Raw genomic sequence first — 16,070 nt, 5'->3', positions numbered from 1 at the left:
GTGAGGTAGGGGTCAAATTATTTTTTTCCATATGAATATGCAGTTGATTAAGCTTCATTTCTTTAAAAGACTATTTCCCATTGTTCTGTCATCTTACCTTTGTGATAAGGCAAATGACAGCACACATTAGTCTGTTTTAGGGTTCTCTCTTGTGTTCTGTTGTGCATTGGCTAACTTTGTGCCCTTTCCACAAGCATCTTAATTACAGGAGCTTTATAATCTATCTTAATATCTCATAGTTTAAGACCTCCAAATTTGCTACTCTTTCTCAAGATTCTCCTAGCTATTTTAATACTTTGCACTTTTACACAAATTTTGGATTCAGTTTGTCAATGTCTACAAAATTTTTTTAAAAGTTGAAAATTTTGATTGTAATGGCAATGAATTTTATATCAGTTTGGGGAGAATTAACTCATTTATGATATTGATTTTTTCAATCTATAACTATGTTGTCTTACCCCACCAATTTTGGTCTTCTTTAATTTATCTTAATCAGGCATGTTGGTTTTTTGTCTTCAGGTTTTGCACATATTTTGTTGTATTTATTTTAGGGTACTTATGTTTTGATGCTACAGAAAAGGATATTTTGTAATTTTTTAAAAAAAGTTTGTTGTGTATAGAAATACAATTAATTTTTGCATATTGAACTGTAACCTTATTTGACTTGGTTAAATTAATTTAACTGTATCAGTTTATTTGTACATTATTTTCAGTTTTCAAATACACAAAGTGACAGCTTTATTTATTTATTTCTTTTCTTTATTTTTCTTTTTCACATCAGATGGGAATGTGCCAACATCATAACGAAGTTCATCTCATACGAGTGTGAAAAGGCAATCATCATGCTTATGAACCACAAGATTATCCTATTTATTTATTTTCAATTATTTTATCCTCCTCTGCCTCTTGCCCTGCACTATATAAGACCTGCGATATGATGTTGAATAAGGTGAAAAGGAACATCATTGCATCACTCCTGATATCAAGGGTAAGTCTTTCAATATTTATCATTAAGAATGGTATTTGCTGCAATTTTTTTGTAGTTGTCCTTTCTGAAGTTAAGGAAGTTTCCTTCTGTCATTAATTTGCTAAGTTTTTATTCCTTTCTAATTTTAAACAAGAACAGGTATTGAATTTTATCAAATGACTTTCCTATATCTATTGAGATAATTATGTAATTTTTTTCTTCTTCATCGTTCTAATTGGTGAATTACAATCAATTACACTGATCAATTTCCAAATAGCAAACAAGCTTTGCTTTCTTAGAATAAGCCCAAGTTAATTGTAATGTATTGTTCTTTTTATAAATTGCTGGATTCAATTTGCTAATAATTTGTTTTGAATTTTTGCATCTATGTTTGTATAGGATTGGCATTATTTGTTTCTTCAATGCATGGTAGAATCCACTGGTAAAGCCATTTGTACTTGACTTTTGCTTCAAGTGTGATATTAGGTGTAGGTTATTACAGATGGACTTTATCAGGGTGAGGAAGTTCTCTTTGATTCCCAGTTTTCTGAGGGCTTTTAAAATAAGAAATGATCATTAAATTTTGTCAAATTCTTTTTCTGTATCTATTGAGAGGATTATATCTTTTTTTTTGTCCGTTAGCATGGTGAATTATAGTAATTTTTGAATATTAAACCAACCTCAAGTTCCCAGTCATGATGTATTATCCTTTTTATATATTATTGTATTAGATTTGCCTAAGATGTCTGCTATTATTTGTGAGTATTTTTATTATTTCATTTTATTACTTTCATTGACTTGTTATAACTCTTTGTTTTGTCATTTTAATGTTTTCTTAAGGATTTATGGTATACATTTCTAACTTACTGCAGTCTAACTTCAGGAGAGGAGAGAGTTACATGAAAGATAGAAAGAACTTCAAAAATCTGCAAAGGGTCTTCTTTAACTATTCATCTGGATACTACTAAGAGCATGCATTTGAGAAAACTACCTGAGGCCAGGGAAAGAAATACCTGAAAAGATTAGATAGGACAATCTATGGCTCTCATACTTGACTGATGTGGTGCCTATTCCCACTATACAAAGTGGAAACCATAATTCATGGAGCATCAGGGACAGAATCCAGAAGTGTTTTGCCTTGGTAGTGGAGAACATTCACCCTAGAATAAATGATGCTCTAGTCTTATCTAACAAAGCTGAAAAGCAAGCTTCAAAAAGGTCAACCTGTTTTCAAATATTTTAACTGCATCTCAGAAAAATATCTAAGGAATACTTATAGGAATACAAAAATATCCAGCACTAAACAGGATAAAATTTATAATGCTTGGCATCCCATAAAAAACCAACTGTGTAAAGTAGTGTAAAATTATACCCATAATGGGGAGAAAAATCAATGAAAATTGATCCAGATGGTAGAATTAGTACAAAAGGGCATAATAACACTTGTTATAACTACATTCCATATGTTCAAAAAGCTAAAAGAAATATTATGCTATGTAAAGTGGAGGCATAAAAGATAACAATAGACTCAATTTGATCTTCTAGAGATGAAAACTGCAACGTTTGAGGTAAAAAATACACTGAATAAAATTATGATAACTTAGACATTGTACAAGAAAATATTAGGAAACCTGAAGACGTAGCAATAGTTTCTACTATTGCTATGAAATTATTTATTTTTCCTTGCTGCAAATTTTGCATTTTACATTTTGAGGCCATGTTATGAGGTGGATACACAGGTAAATGAAATACAGAAATAGAATAAGACTAAAAAAATAAAAAGAGAGAATTAGTGAGCTGTGGTTTGAGTGAACTGTAACTGCTCTGGTCTCCTCTGACTCTTGGATCTATCCCCTCAATTCAGAGATCACTGGACTCTACCTGGGTTCCCCTCCTTGCACCACAGCCTGGAAACTCTCTTTAGGCAATGAGCCAAGGGCAGCTGTAGAGTTCACTTACCTCCTTTATTTCCCATCTCTCAGAAATCACTGTTCTTTGTTGTTTAATGTCCAAAGTTTTAAGAAACATTGTTTCATAAATAAGAAAGTAGAATTTTCTTAAAATTCTTAGTTATTTTCGGTAGGAGGGTATATCTGGTACTGGTTACTCTACCTTGGCTCCAAGTGGGTGTGAGGTATAGTATTTTTATATATTTTAATTAACTTAGGTTTATTAAGTATATTTTTCAAATCTTCTATATCCTTTGTGTTATTTTTATGTGTTTATTCTACCAGTTACTGGGAAAAATATATGAAATTACTTTTCCTTGCTCCAAATTTTGCATTTTACATTTTGAGGCCATGTTATGAGGTGGATACACAGATAAAATTTTTATATCTTCCCAGTAGATTGATCCTTTTCTTAGTATAAAATGTATAATATAGGTTGTTATATTTTTTTGTTATTGTAAAACATATTTCATTTTCTTTGGCAACTCTTCTTGCCTCAAAGTCTACTCTATCTAAGATAGTATAACCATACTATCTTTTTTTGGTTAGTGTTTGCATAGCATATTTTTTTCCATTCTTCTCCTTTTGTCCTTTTTGTGGTCTTATATTTAAGGTACATCACTTGTCAGCAGCCTATAGTTTATTTTCATCATAGTTATTGAAAAGCAATATGAATATTTCCACGTTCCTGCTTGGAACAAAGAAAATTGGCATGCTATATAACAATGGAGCATTTCTCTTTTCCCCAGACACATTTGCTCCTCACATTCTAAGGATGATAGACCTGGAGCCACTTTTTTCCTTTGTAATGGAGCCATCTGCTCCTATTCAAAGGATAAGTAAACTTATCTTACCCAGAGCCAAATACTTGCACTTCAGAGTAGAGACTTTTTCCTTTCTCTTCCCTGAGAAAATTTGTTTGCATTAGAAAAACAAGGTTCCTCTCCCTGTCTTAGAAGAGGACAGGGAAGGCAGCTGTATCTGTTTCTATGTAAATATCCATACTTATAATTTTGAGACTTATCTCCTGTAAAGCCACAAACCAGAAATCATACTGCCGCCCCACCACCCCACTCCCCACCTTGCATGCACAGGCCTAACCATCTGGGGGTCTCATTGCCCCACCTCTCAGTGGGAGAATTGGGCATGGGAAACTGATGTAGTTATTGCTGTAAGTAATAATAGTCTTCTCCAATTTAGAAACTTTATGTTTGTCTTCAGGATAATATAAATATATGTAGACATTAAGATCTTATCAATAGTTTTACAATTTTTGTTTTCAATAGAAAGATTTAGTATTTTATCCTTTTATGTAATTACTAATATTTTGGGGCTTCAGTGCACTACATGTTTTCTATTTGTATCTTCCAGATGCTCCTTTTGTCCTCCTTTTTTTCCTTCTTTTGAGTTAATTCAGTACTTTTGCTTTTGTTTTTGTTTTTTTGAGAGAGAGTCTTGCTCTATTGCCCAGGCTGGAGTGCAGTGGTGCAATCTCAACTCACTGCAACCTCTGCCTCCAGGGTTCAAGCGATTCTCCTGCCTCAGCCTTCCAAGTAGCTGGGATTACAGGCGCCCATCACCATGCCCAGTTCGAGTTAATCAAGTATGTTTTCTTCTTTCTTTCTTTTTCTTTCCTTCTCTCCCTCCCTCCCTCCCTCCCTCTCTCTCTCTCCCTCTCTCTCTCTTCCTCCCTCCCTCCCTCCCTTCCTTCCTTCCTTTTTTTTTTTTTTCAGAGTCTCACTTTGTTGCCCAGGCTGGAGTGCAGTGGTACTCACTCTTCACTCCTCCCACTTCAGCCTCATGAGTAGCTGGCACCACAAGCGTGTGCCACCACATCTGGCTAATTTTTGTATTTTTTGTAGAGAGGGAGTTTTGCCATGTTATTTAGGCTGATCTCGAACTCCTGAGCTCAAGTAATTCACTCACCTTGGCCTGCCAAAGCCCTGGGATTACTGGTGTGAGACTCCATGCCTAGCCTTGTTTTCTTATTTCCATTATGGTGTTAGTTATATAGTTTTTTGCTATCCTTTTAGTGGTTATTCCTGAGATTACACATGCATCTTCGATAAATGGTAATAAATGGACAGTTATTTCTTTGATCACTTTTATCATTTCTACTGATAAGTTATCTATATATTATTGTTACTAAGTTGAAAATAACGTAGGTTTTTCTCTGGCTGCCTTAAGTGTTTCTCTTGGTTTTGGATTTTTGGCCGTTTGGATATGGTATGCTTGAGTATACATTTATCCTGCTTAGGGCTGTCTGAAAATCTGTAGCTTGACGTCATTCATCAGTCTTAGAAAATTCTCAGCCAGTAATTTTCAAATATTGTTTATGCCACATTTTTTTCCTCTCCTTTTCTTCTGGGACTCCAATTACAAATATATTAGATCTTTTAATCGTCCCATATGTTTCTTACACTCTTTTCTATATTTCCATCTTTTAAAAATATTCTCTCTTGTTATAATCCGGGTATTGGGCCGGGCGCGGTGGCTCAAGCCTGTAATCCCAGCACTTTGGGAGGCCGAAACGGGTGGATCACGAGGTCAGGAGATTGAGACCATCCTGGCGAACACGGTGAAACCCCGTCTCTACTAAAAAAATACAAAAACATTAGCCGGGCGTGGTGGCGGCGCCTGTAGTCCCAGCTACTTGGGAGGCTGAGGCAGGAGAATGGCCGGAACCCGGGAGGCGGAGCTTGCAGTGAGCCGAGATCGCGCCACTGCACTCCAGCCTGGGCGACAGAGCGAGACTCCGTCTCAAAAACAAAACAAAACAAAAACAAACAAAAAATCTGGGTATTGTCTTCTAATCTATCATTCCAACCTCTTCCTTCTTTCAGTGGTGTTTAATCTCTTGTTAAATACAACTTACTAAAATTTTAGTTATATATTTTTAGTTTTGGAATTGTAATTTGGTTCTTTTTATAGATCTCAGGGTGGTTTTTTGGCTGAAATTTCCCATTTTTGATCTATTTCCTTATAGATATTTATCACAGTTATTTTAAAATCTGTGTCTGAAAACACCAATATTTGGTTCAGCTGTGAATCTGTTTCTATAATCTGTTTTTTGTTTTGGTTCTTAGTTATTTCATTTTATGTCCTAGAATGTCTAGTTAGTTCTTATTAAATGTCACACATTGTTATGAAAAATTGGTCTCTGGATGATGTTATCTTTTTCCAGTTAAGGTTTACTTAGTCAATTAGGGTGGGGGCAGGTCACCTGTATCTGAAGCTTGGTTCGATTCTCTGTGAAGGTTCATAAATTCCCACTTGCTTTTATTCTTTGGCTTTAGTACTTCATGTGTCCCAAATTAAAGCCTGAAATGTCTACCAGGTCTCCTTCTTGGTGGTCTTCAAGTCTCCCTAGCACTATAAGAGTGCTAAAATGCTCTTTTAAATTTTCTAGCCTCATAGGCACTTTTTGGTTAGGTTTCTCAGCCCCTCAGTTGCTGATTACAGATCACAAATGGCTTGAGAGAAATTGGCATTGAATATTGGGTTCACTTATTTGACCTCTTCTCTCCAGGATCTCATCTCCTCATGTCCTTGATGCTTTAGTAGCTTTGAACTTCTATTTGTCTCCTCAGCCACATGAGACTGTCTAAAACTTTGCTTGGCCTTACAGTATCTTAGCTCCTGTCTGATGCTTATCTTTTCAGTCTGAGCTGCTATATGTGATTCAGTGAATACAACAAGGGAAGAGCAATCATGAACGGAGGGTGCTTCTCAATTCATTTCTCTTCTTTTTGGAATTTTGGCTCATATGTCCTGACTGCTTTGGTAGATCTTCAATAATTGTAAAAACTTTTTTTTTTTTTCCTGGCCGGGCATGGTGGCTCACGCCTATAATCCCAGCATTTTGGGAGACCAAGGCAGGTGGATCACGAGGTCAGGAGATTGAGACCATCCTGGCCAAAATGGTGGAGCCCCATCTCTATTAAAAACCAAAAATTAGCCAGGCGTGGTGGCACACGCCTGTAGTCTCAGCCACTTGGGAGGCTGAGGCAGGAGAATTGCTTGAACCCAGGAGATGGAGGCTGCAGTGAGCCAAGATCACCACTGCACTCCAGCCAGGTGACAGAGCGAGATTCCATCACAAATATATATATATTTTAGCATGAGAATCTATCTGATACAAGCCAGTCTATCACAGACAAGAAATGAAATCTTGTAACCTGCTTTTATGAAGGAGTTTGTGACTTTGTGTTAGACCTGGAGATTAAGGAGAAAAAGAATTAAAAAAAAAAAAAAACATGAGGGAGAAGTGTTAGGAAAAGATTAAGTTGCTTGACATCCAAGAGGCTTGGCATTGCTGCAGTCCACCTTGTTCCTCAGATTAGTAATTATATTTTGGTCTTGCCACTGGGTTGGAAGGAACCTGGAAGATGTTTTCAGATATCAGAAGGACTCTACTGCGACTTTGGCAATAATGGAGGAAGGGTACAGGGGAACAAGGGCCAAGGGTATAAATAGAAACTGAAAGGAAACAAATTTTGTCTTGATCAAAAGGAAGTATTTTTAACAAAGATGGGTTAGAGTGAGGATCAATGTGAAATAATGCATTTCTTATTCATAAGGCACTCAAAGATTGGCTACCTGGGGTGAAGCCAATTGGTCAATAGCTCTATGGCTATTCAGAATTCAGACAGCAATTGTAAGGGTCCCATACCTGAGAGAACATGAGGGGTCTTAAGGACAGGCTCTCAAATGCCAAGTGCAGGGCAAAACACCACTAAGCTTTGAATCAGAGAGACTTAGAGTTTGATTTTGGCTCTTCCTTGGGCAAGTAACCTAACTTTTCTGAGCCTTAAATAGAGGAGATTAGAATATTGAATGTGGGATGGACTAGATGACCTAGTATATACTTGATCATAGTAGGTTAGGAGCTCAATAAATACTTTCTTTTCTTTTTCTTTTTAAGAGACAGAGTCTTTCTTTGTCACCCAGGCTGGAGTGCAGTAGCATGATCATAGCTTACTGCAGCCTTGGACTCACGGGCTCAAGTGATCTTCCTGTCTCAGTCTTCCAAAGTGCTGGGATTATGGCTATCAGCCACCATGCCTGGCAGGAGCTCAATAAATGTTGAGCAAAGATGTGATCTACAGAGTCCTATCTAATGCCAGGATTCCATTATTTTATAAGTGAGGAAGCCAGTGTGGTGTGGTGGTGTGGTATAAAGCACACAGGGCTGGGATGCTATGTTTCCAGAGTAGGTTAGGAGGAGGAACAGAGGATACCATCTTTTCCATTCCCTCCTCTCACAATCCCGTGCTTCAGCCAACTCTACATGTCCTTGTTAAACTTACATGTTAAGCTGAGCTCCAACACAGAGCATAAGAGCCTAGAGGAGGTGGGGATGAATGAAGACAACAGGAGCTCTTTCCACAGTTGTGGGTATCCCTGCTTCATGCCCTCTAAGGGACTGCAGATGTGGTTTTGCAGAGCCTGGCATCTTGCCCTCCTGTGACAGTCCCAGTCTGCCCTGGGAAAGGTGCCAGTTAGGAGGTCATGTCCTGGCCAGTCCCCGCCTCCCTCCTCTCTGCGGCATTTCCTCAGCTCAGGCTGGTGCTGCCTCTCCCGCCATCACTGCAGACTGAAACAGACTAATCAGTGCCCCTTGCCTGGGGAGCTCAAAGCGGGCACCCTTCCCCCATTCCCATCCCCAAGCAGTGCTAAGAGTACTGCTCCCACCAGCCGAATCCTGCAAATGGTGCTACTAAATATTTCATTCGGGCTTAACAACTCAATCTGCCTGCCATTATCCTGAGGGCCCCCACAGCCCCCAGCCCCTTTCTGATTAACAAAGTAGTCGGCCGGGAAGATCTGCCAAAGCCATCACTGAAGGCTGTGTTAGCTGCTGCTCAGGGCGGGCTTGGGCAGAGGCGCAGCATTAAGCAGGAAGCATCGATTGCAGCATTAGCTGGCTCTTTACATTCCCAGGCAGACAATGCAAGTACCTTCAATTATCTTCAAAGCAACTGAAGGGAAGGAAATTGGTCTTAGATGTGGTAAATAGACTCCACAAAGTTCGCTGAAGCATGCAAAGATGTGCACACCGTGGACAGAGAGGCCTATCTACCAGTCCCGCTCCATGGCTGTTCAGAATTCAGACAGCCATCGCAGGGGTCCCATGCCTAAGAGAACATGAGGGGTCTCAAGGCCAGGCTCTCAAATGCCAAATGCAAAACATCACTAAGCTTGGAATCAGAGAGACTTAGATTTTGATTTTGGCTCTACTGATGTGTGACCTTGGGCAAGTAGCGTAACCTCTCTGAGCCTCATTTTCCTTAATAGCGATATGGGACTGGTAATATCTACCTTAGAAAGGAGCAATCCCGATTTCAGGGCTCTATCCTCTCGGATTGGGCCCTCCTTTATGTCCTCAAGCATCTTGTGCTGATCTCTGTCCCAGGGCATAGCACATTGTTGTGGTTGTTGGTTTTCACATCTGTTCTTCCTATTGGACTAGCAGTTGTTCATTCCTTTTTTAGGGAGAGGCCACGGCCCTGTGAAGGAGCTGGTGAAAGCCATGGACCCTCTCCCTGTGAACAAGCACGTAAAGATATAATTTGCCTATAGTTTCCAGGAACTCGTAGGAGCTAGGCTAGAATCCCTGTGTCAGTGTTCACACAGTGTATGGCACATACGTCACAGTCAGAATATGCCTGTTGGCTGCTTGCATAACTTCAAAGATGCTTTCTTGCTCTATAATTTTGAAATTCAATTCTATCCCAAAAGAATTTGGTGAGCACTTACTGTGTTGAGGGTCCTCGATTGGGTCCTGTGGAGAATGTGAGAACGTGGGTCCTGCCCACGTGATGGAGAATGAGACACAGACATATATAGGACATGTTTGCCAATGACTCAAGGGGCTAAGATTCAGCCATTTGAAAACTCCCTTACATGAAACAACTCCTTGGAAAGGGTTTCATCACTTTCCCTTCCAGCCTTGACCTTGGAGATCCTAGAGGATAGGCTGTTGGGACTGATGGTGGGAGAAGAGGCAAGAGTGTGTTTGGGATAGAGGTGTGTGGTAGGTATGGTAGGTGGGGAAGAGAGTATAGTGTGATGAGAAGGCCATTAGCACGTGTGATCCAGAAGCACTGCCACCACCCTTGGTGCTGGAGCAGAGAGTTGAGGGCCCAGCAGCCAGCACCTGCTTGCCTTTGTCCGGTACCCCCTGCTGAGTTAATCTATTCAGCAAGGACATCATTATGCACAGGCAATTTACATAACTCTGCCAAGCCTCTGATTGCAGGGCGCACAAGTGCCTGTTGGGGAAAGCTGCCAAGAGAGCATCCCTTTGTCCTTTTCAGACCATGGAGGGGGTGTGGCCTGGGGGGCTGGGCCTGGAATCCAGGATCTAGCAGAGCTGGCCAGGCCCCTTAGAGCCAGCTCTCCCAGGTGGAATCTATGAGAGTGAATTGGGACTCCCCATAGGCTTGTTTCAGGGGGATTCGCCTATTCCCACCCCATAGCCTGTTGCATCTTCTCTGCACTTAACGACTTAATTTTAAAAAGATAAAACCCCTTGCTGATATTTTTAAGAAGTTAAATAAGTACCAGGAATGGCCCCTGTTGGGGTTGTTTGGATATGAAAAGAAAATACTGAGATGTAAAGATATCAATATTTAATTGTCTCTTGAAGCTTGCATTTTCAAGCAAGCAGCAGGGAGCTGAGTCCCTTTTAAATGTGTGTGTGTGTGTGTGTGTGTGCACGTGCGCTCGCGCACGCATGCACTCACATACACATGTGCACATGCATGCATGCATGTGTGTGTGTTTAATTGAGGAGAAAGCTTCAGGAGCTTTGTGCATGTTCGCTGCCCTTTTCCTATTTAATTTTGCTCCCCACCACTTCCAGAGATAACAACAGAGGATGAATTCTGCTTTTGATTAATTCAACAAACAGGTACAGAACACCTGTGTGGATCCTCCTCACCCTTAAGGCATCTGCAGTCCATTAGGGGTTATGTTCTTTACACAAATTGCCATGTTACCCATTAGACAGACTGGAGTAAATTCTACAAAGGTAGGAGAAGTTTGTGGAACTGCTTCATAGAGCGGCTAATATGCCCTCAGAAGCTGGGTTGCTGGAGGGGCTCGCCCAGCCAGAGCCCATCTCTCCCATGTGCTTTGCGTAGTTCCTGGAACATGACAGATGCTCAATAAATCTGTGTTGAATGGTTGTTGGACTTCTTAAGCATTCCCTCTAGCTTTGTGGTCATTTCTGCCCATACTGTCTCCCCCAAGTGCTTGGCAGTTTCCCAGGAAAAGATACATACATTCCAGAGGAAGAAAACAGACCCAAAGTAGCTAATGGGGCCCTGAGAATGGCTGAAAGTCCGGGCTACAAGGAACTGAGCCCAGAGAGGAGTCATTTGCCCTGCTTCACACAGCACTATTAATGGAATTTGGGTTAGACCCTGGGAGGAGGTTCTTGGTCTCTTGATGAGGGGAGTTTGTGAAATGCCTATCCTGGGAGTCTTTTGGGGCAAGAGATAAATGAGATTCACAGGGCCAAGGACAAGAGGACCTCCTCATTTCCTTCCAGTATGGGGCCATCCTCTAAGCCCCTGTCTTACTTTGTTTGTGCTACTGTAGCGAAATACCAGTGACTGGGTAATTTATACATAATAGAAATTTATTTCTCACAGTTCCAGAGGCTGGAAAATTCAAGATCAAAGCACTGGTAGGTTCGGTGTCTAGTGAGGGCCCCATCTCTCTGCTTCCAAGATGTTGGCTTGTGGCTGCATCCTCTGGAGGGACAAACACTGTGTCCTCACATGGCTAAAGGGATGGAAAAGGGTTGAAGCCACTCCCTCCAGCCCTTTTATAAGTAAGGGCTGTCGTACCATCCATGAGTGCTCTGCCCTCATGACTTAATTGCCTCTTACAGGCGGGCCCCATCTCTTGATACTGTCACATTGATGAGTAAGTTTCAACACATAAATTTCAGGGGACATTCAGATGATAGCAGCCCTCAGCTTACAGGCACTGGGAAAGGCCTTGGATAGGGGCCTTCCAATTGGATAGAATTTGCATGTGGTATCAGTGGGGAATAAAGTGATGTGAGTAATAAAAACAGAAAAACTCAACAATTGGCCAACCATAACTCTACTGAGCTGGGTTGCTGATCGGCTTTTTTCCCCTTGGAGGATTCCAGTGACCCCAGGGAGATGCCAGGCAGGCCTGAGTTAGAAGAAAAGAGTATAGTACCACCGTGTACCTGAGTGCGGATTACAAATATGAGCTAATATAAAGTAAAAAGCAATCTGGATGGACCCTCCCCTCACCCTCTGGGCAGAAATCTCCTCTCATGCCCAGAAGGAAGCAACCAGAGTTTTGGAGAAAATAAGAGGCTCTCAGAGAATCTCTGACTCCTTTAGCTGTGAGGATTGAGAATCACCCATCTCTAGGGAGCACCACATGTAATATGAGGAGAGCAAGCCCTCCAGCTGGGCTCCGAAAGGCTGTAATTGCATAGGGCTGAACAGGGCTCCCTGGAGTTGGGCTGCATGGAGGCCCTGGGTGTAGGGTTGAAGGAGTGGCCAAGAAGCCATTGAGACCATTCCATGTGCTTTAGGGTGAATCAGCACCCAGACCATTCCTGTCTCTAACCATCCAAGATTTTATAGCTTTCCTCAATGACTTTGATGCTTCATCTTGCAGTGACTCCTGCTTGAATAAAGCCTGTTGCTTTAATAAATGAAAGACTCTGGTTCAATCTGCACGTGGATGGAGAGTTGCCACTCACTATCTTTATGTCAGGGGTTCTCAATTCTCAATCTCTAGTAAGTCCCAAACCTCCTAGAGAATATGTTAAAATCTATTGGCCCTCTTCTACTTCAAAGTGCGCGTGCACACACACACACACACACATATATGTACAATTTGGCGTATAGCTTCAGGGATTTATGGACCTCATAGAACCCACCAATAGATCCCATTAATAATATACCTCCTTCAGAATACCATTTTTGAGATTTTAGGGCAACATAATGATGTTGAATAGCATTTTGCAGTTTGTAAATCACTTTCATAGTGTCTTCTGTTAATTAAGTTTCATAATAACCCTGTTAAGGTAGGAATTACTATATTATTGTCTTTATTTACAGATAAAGAAAACAAGCCTCAGAGGAATTGTATCAGTTTCCCACAGCTAGTAACAGAAGAAGCAAAAATTGGAATCAGGCCCTCTGCTTGCATTCCCATGAACTTTTACCTGGCCACACTTGTTCCTTCTCTTTGAGATTTTTCTTTTCTTTTTTTGAGACAGAGTCTTGCTCTGTTGCCCAGGCTGGAGTGCAGTGATGGGATCTCGACTCACTGCAACCTCTGCCTCCCAGGTTCAAGTGACTCTCCTGCCTCAGCCTCCCGAGTAGCTGGGATGACAGGCACACACCACCAAGCCCAGCTAATTTTTTGTATTTTTAGTGGAGACGAGATTTCACCACGTTGGCCAGGCTGGTCTAGAATTCCTGACCTCAGGTGATCCACCTGTCTCGGCCTCTCAAAATGCTGGGATTGCAGGAGTGAGCCACTGCACCCGGCCCCTTTGAGTTTTTCTAACAATGGTTCCTGTGACATCTTTTCTTGTTTTGTGAGTGCATGGTGGTTTGGGATCTGGGGTTCAGGAGAGAGAATCGTCTTCAGGAGTCAAGGCTCTTTTCTGAGTTAGTGATTGCAGTTGATACCCCTCAAACACATCTGTGACTCCTCGTGATGTTAGGGAGAAGCATGGCAGTCCTAGGATTCTAGGACTGGAGGTGACCCGTAAGTGGGTTAGTCAATTCTACTTCCTAGACCTCCAAATCCACAGGGAGGAAAGCATCTCTTCCATCTCCACACCTGCTGCATCTGAATGGCAAATGTAGCTATACCCCTGAAGAACTTTTTAAGCTTTCTTTGAAAATAAGCAGTTCTCCTTGCCTGAATTTCTTAAATCTGTGGCTTGGCAGACAGTAGTGACATTAGAACAATTTTCCCTTTAATTCTTTTCCATAGATTTCCAAAGGAATTTTTATATTAGTAATATCATTTGCTCAATTCAATTCTAATGAATATGGATTAATTTTCTGCATTATAGCTATTGATCTTAGGCCATTGATCTCAGGAAGGGAGAGTTGTGGCTCATAAATCCCTCTGTTCTGACTGAGGGTTCCCTGGGGGAACAGATAGGGAGGTGTAAGTAGCAAGAGATGGAAAGCTAGAGTGGGTTGGCTCCAGAGGGATGAGGCTGGGGAAATGATTGTGAGGGGTGGAGAGAGATGAAGACCCTCTTGGTCACACTAGGCTCTGTCCAGATAATCCTACTTACTCTTCTCCATCCATGCCCCAGGATTTCCCATCCCTTTGCTTAGTCTGTGCTTCCCTTCCTATGCCTATAGCCCTTCCTCTTCCTCTCTGACTTGTTCAAACTCTACCTGCATTTCCAAACCCAGATCAAATGCCATGATTTCATGAAGCTTTTTTGGTTATCTCCCCTGTCTATTGATAATCGGAATTTCTCTCTTTGTTTTTTTTTTTACATTCATATAGTGCTTTATCTCTTAGAACACTTAACACTTTCTGCTAGGTTCACATCTTTTTTTTTCTTTTCTTTCCTTTTCTTTTTTTTTTTGAGATGGAGTCTTGCCCTGTTGTCCGGGCTGGAGTTCAATGATGTGATCTTGGCTCACTGCAACCTCTGCCTCCTGGGTTCAAGTGATTCTCATGCCTCAGCCTCCCAAGTACCTGGGATTACAGGTGTGTGCAACCACACCCAGCTAATTTTTGTATTTTTAGTAGACACAGGGTTTCACCATGTTTAACAGGCTGGTCTTGAACTCCCGACCTCAAGTGATCTGCATGCCTCAGTCTCCCAAAGTGCTGGGATTACAGGCATGAACCACTGTGCCTGGCCTATGTCCACACCTTAATTTCTGACTATAAACCTAATGAGGGCGAGCATACTGCCTGTCTCTTTTAATACTGTGAGCCCAACATCTAGCACAGACAGACTCATTGAAATACTTGTTTAATGGGTGAAGAATTTGGGATCATAGGGATCAGGAAGTAAACTCTTCCTTCTATTCCCCAATTAGCTTTTCTTAAGTTTCACCATTCCCTGTTGAGTAATGAAGTGGTATAGATTAATGGAAAGATTGTCCTATGAGACATTCTCATTCCCATTAGATTTGCAGTATCAAGTTGCTCTCAGATGAAGAGAGCATAGCCTTCTGCTAAAAAGAGAAGGGTCTGAGCAGTGTTTGCCCTTTGTCCATTTTGCTCTGTAGTTATTGAATGGATGCATTCACTTATTAATGAGAGCACACTATTCTCACTAAGGCCCATCTCCCATTTCTCCTCTTATAAACTTCTTTTTTTCCTACCAGTCTCTCTCTTCTAGCCTCCTCTCACATCAGCCTCTATTCTTCCCTTTCTCAATCTTCCACCTCCTTGGCCAGGTTTCTCCCATCCACTACTTGTAACTTACAAAATGCAACGGTGCTAGCTAGTGGTGGTCATGATGATGGGGATGGAGGGTGTCTCCTCTGGTGGCAAAAAGGTACAAGCTTTGCCCTCAAAGTAGCACTGACAGGGTAAGGAGAGGAAGAAAAAGTTGCATAGCTTTTGGGACATACTTTCCTTAATAGGAATGTCAGAATGGGGAGGGGAAATTTTGGGCTGGAAGAACATCCCAATATGGCTTCCAGATGTAGCTCCTGAAATACTGCTGTTTTCCTATGAGTCTCCAGCTTAAAATCTTTCTGGAAGTCTATCCTCTTAGCAGCAGAAAGTCAAACTCTTGGTGTTCCATTCAAGGCCTGGTCCAACCTGTCTCCAGCTCCATCCCTTATTACTCAACTTTGATCTAAAGAGATGGTCCTGCCATGATTCCTAGAAGAGGTAGGTCACATAGACTCAGACACCACATGGTGTATGCGGAGCTGCAGGCTGTTCCGATGTTGCTAGAGCATAACATATGAGATAGGGAGTGCTGTACTCAGGGTTAGATGAGATCTTGTGGAGAAGGATGTGTGAAGGCCAGATTCAAAGGTAAGGCTTCCACTTTTGTCTCACTGCCTCATCATACAGTTCCCTTTTAAGAGACATATTAGCCAGGGTCTAATCAGGACACAGAAACCATACCAGGTATTGTGAGAATT

The 16,070-nt window shown here is 41.3% G+C and overlaps 1 pseudogene; it reads right to left on the bottom strand.

Annotated features, from left to right (window-relative positions):
* Positions 1–775: 775 nt before the first annotated feature.
* LOC119626659 (small nucleolar RNA U13) lies at positions 776–865 on the bottom strand (annotated as a pseudogene).
* Between the last annotated feature and the right edge of the window lie 15,205 nt (positions 866–16,070).

The sequence above is a fragment of the Chlorocebus sabaeus genome, chromosome 1 (assembly GCF_047675955.1).
Source record: "Chlorocebus sabaeus isolate Y175 chromosome 1, mChlSab1.0.hap1, whole genome shotgun sequence".
NCBI lineage: Eukaryota > Metazoa > Chordata > Mammalia > Primates > Cercopithecidae > Chlorocebus > Chlorocebus sabaeus.
Note: the sequence above shows the minus strand (reverse complement) of the source record. Positions and strands in the feature narration are given on the sequence as shown.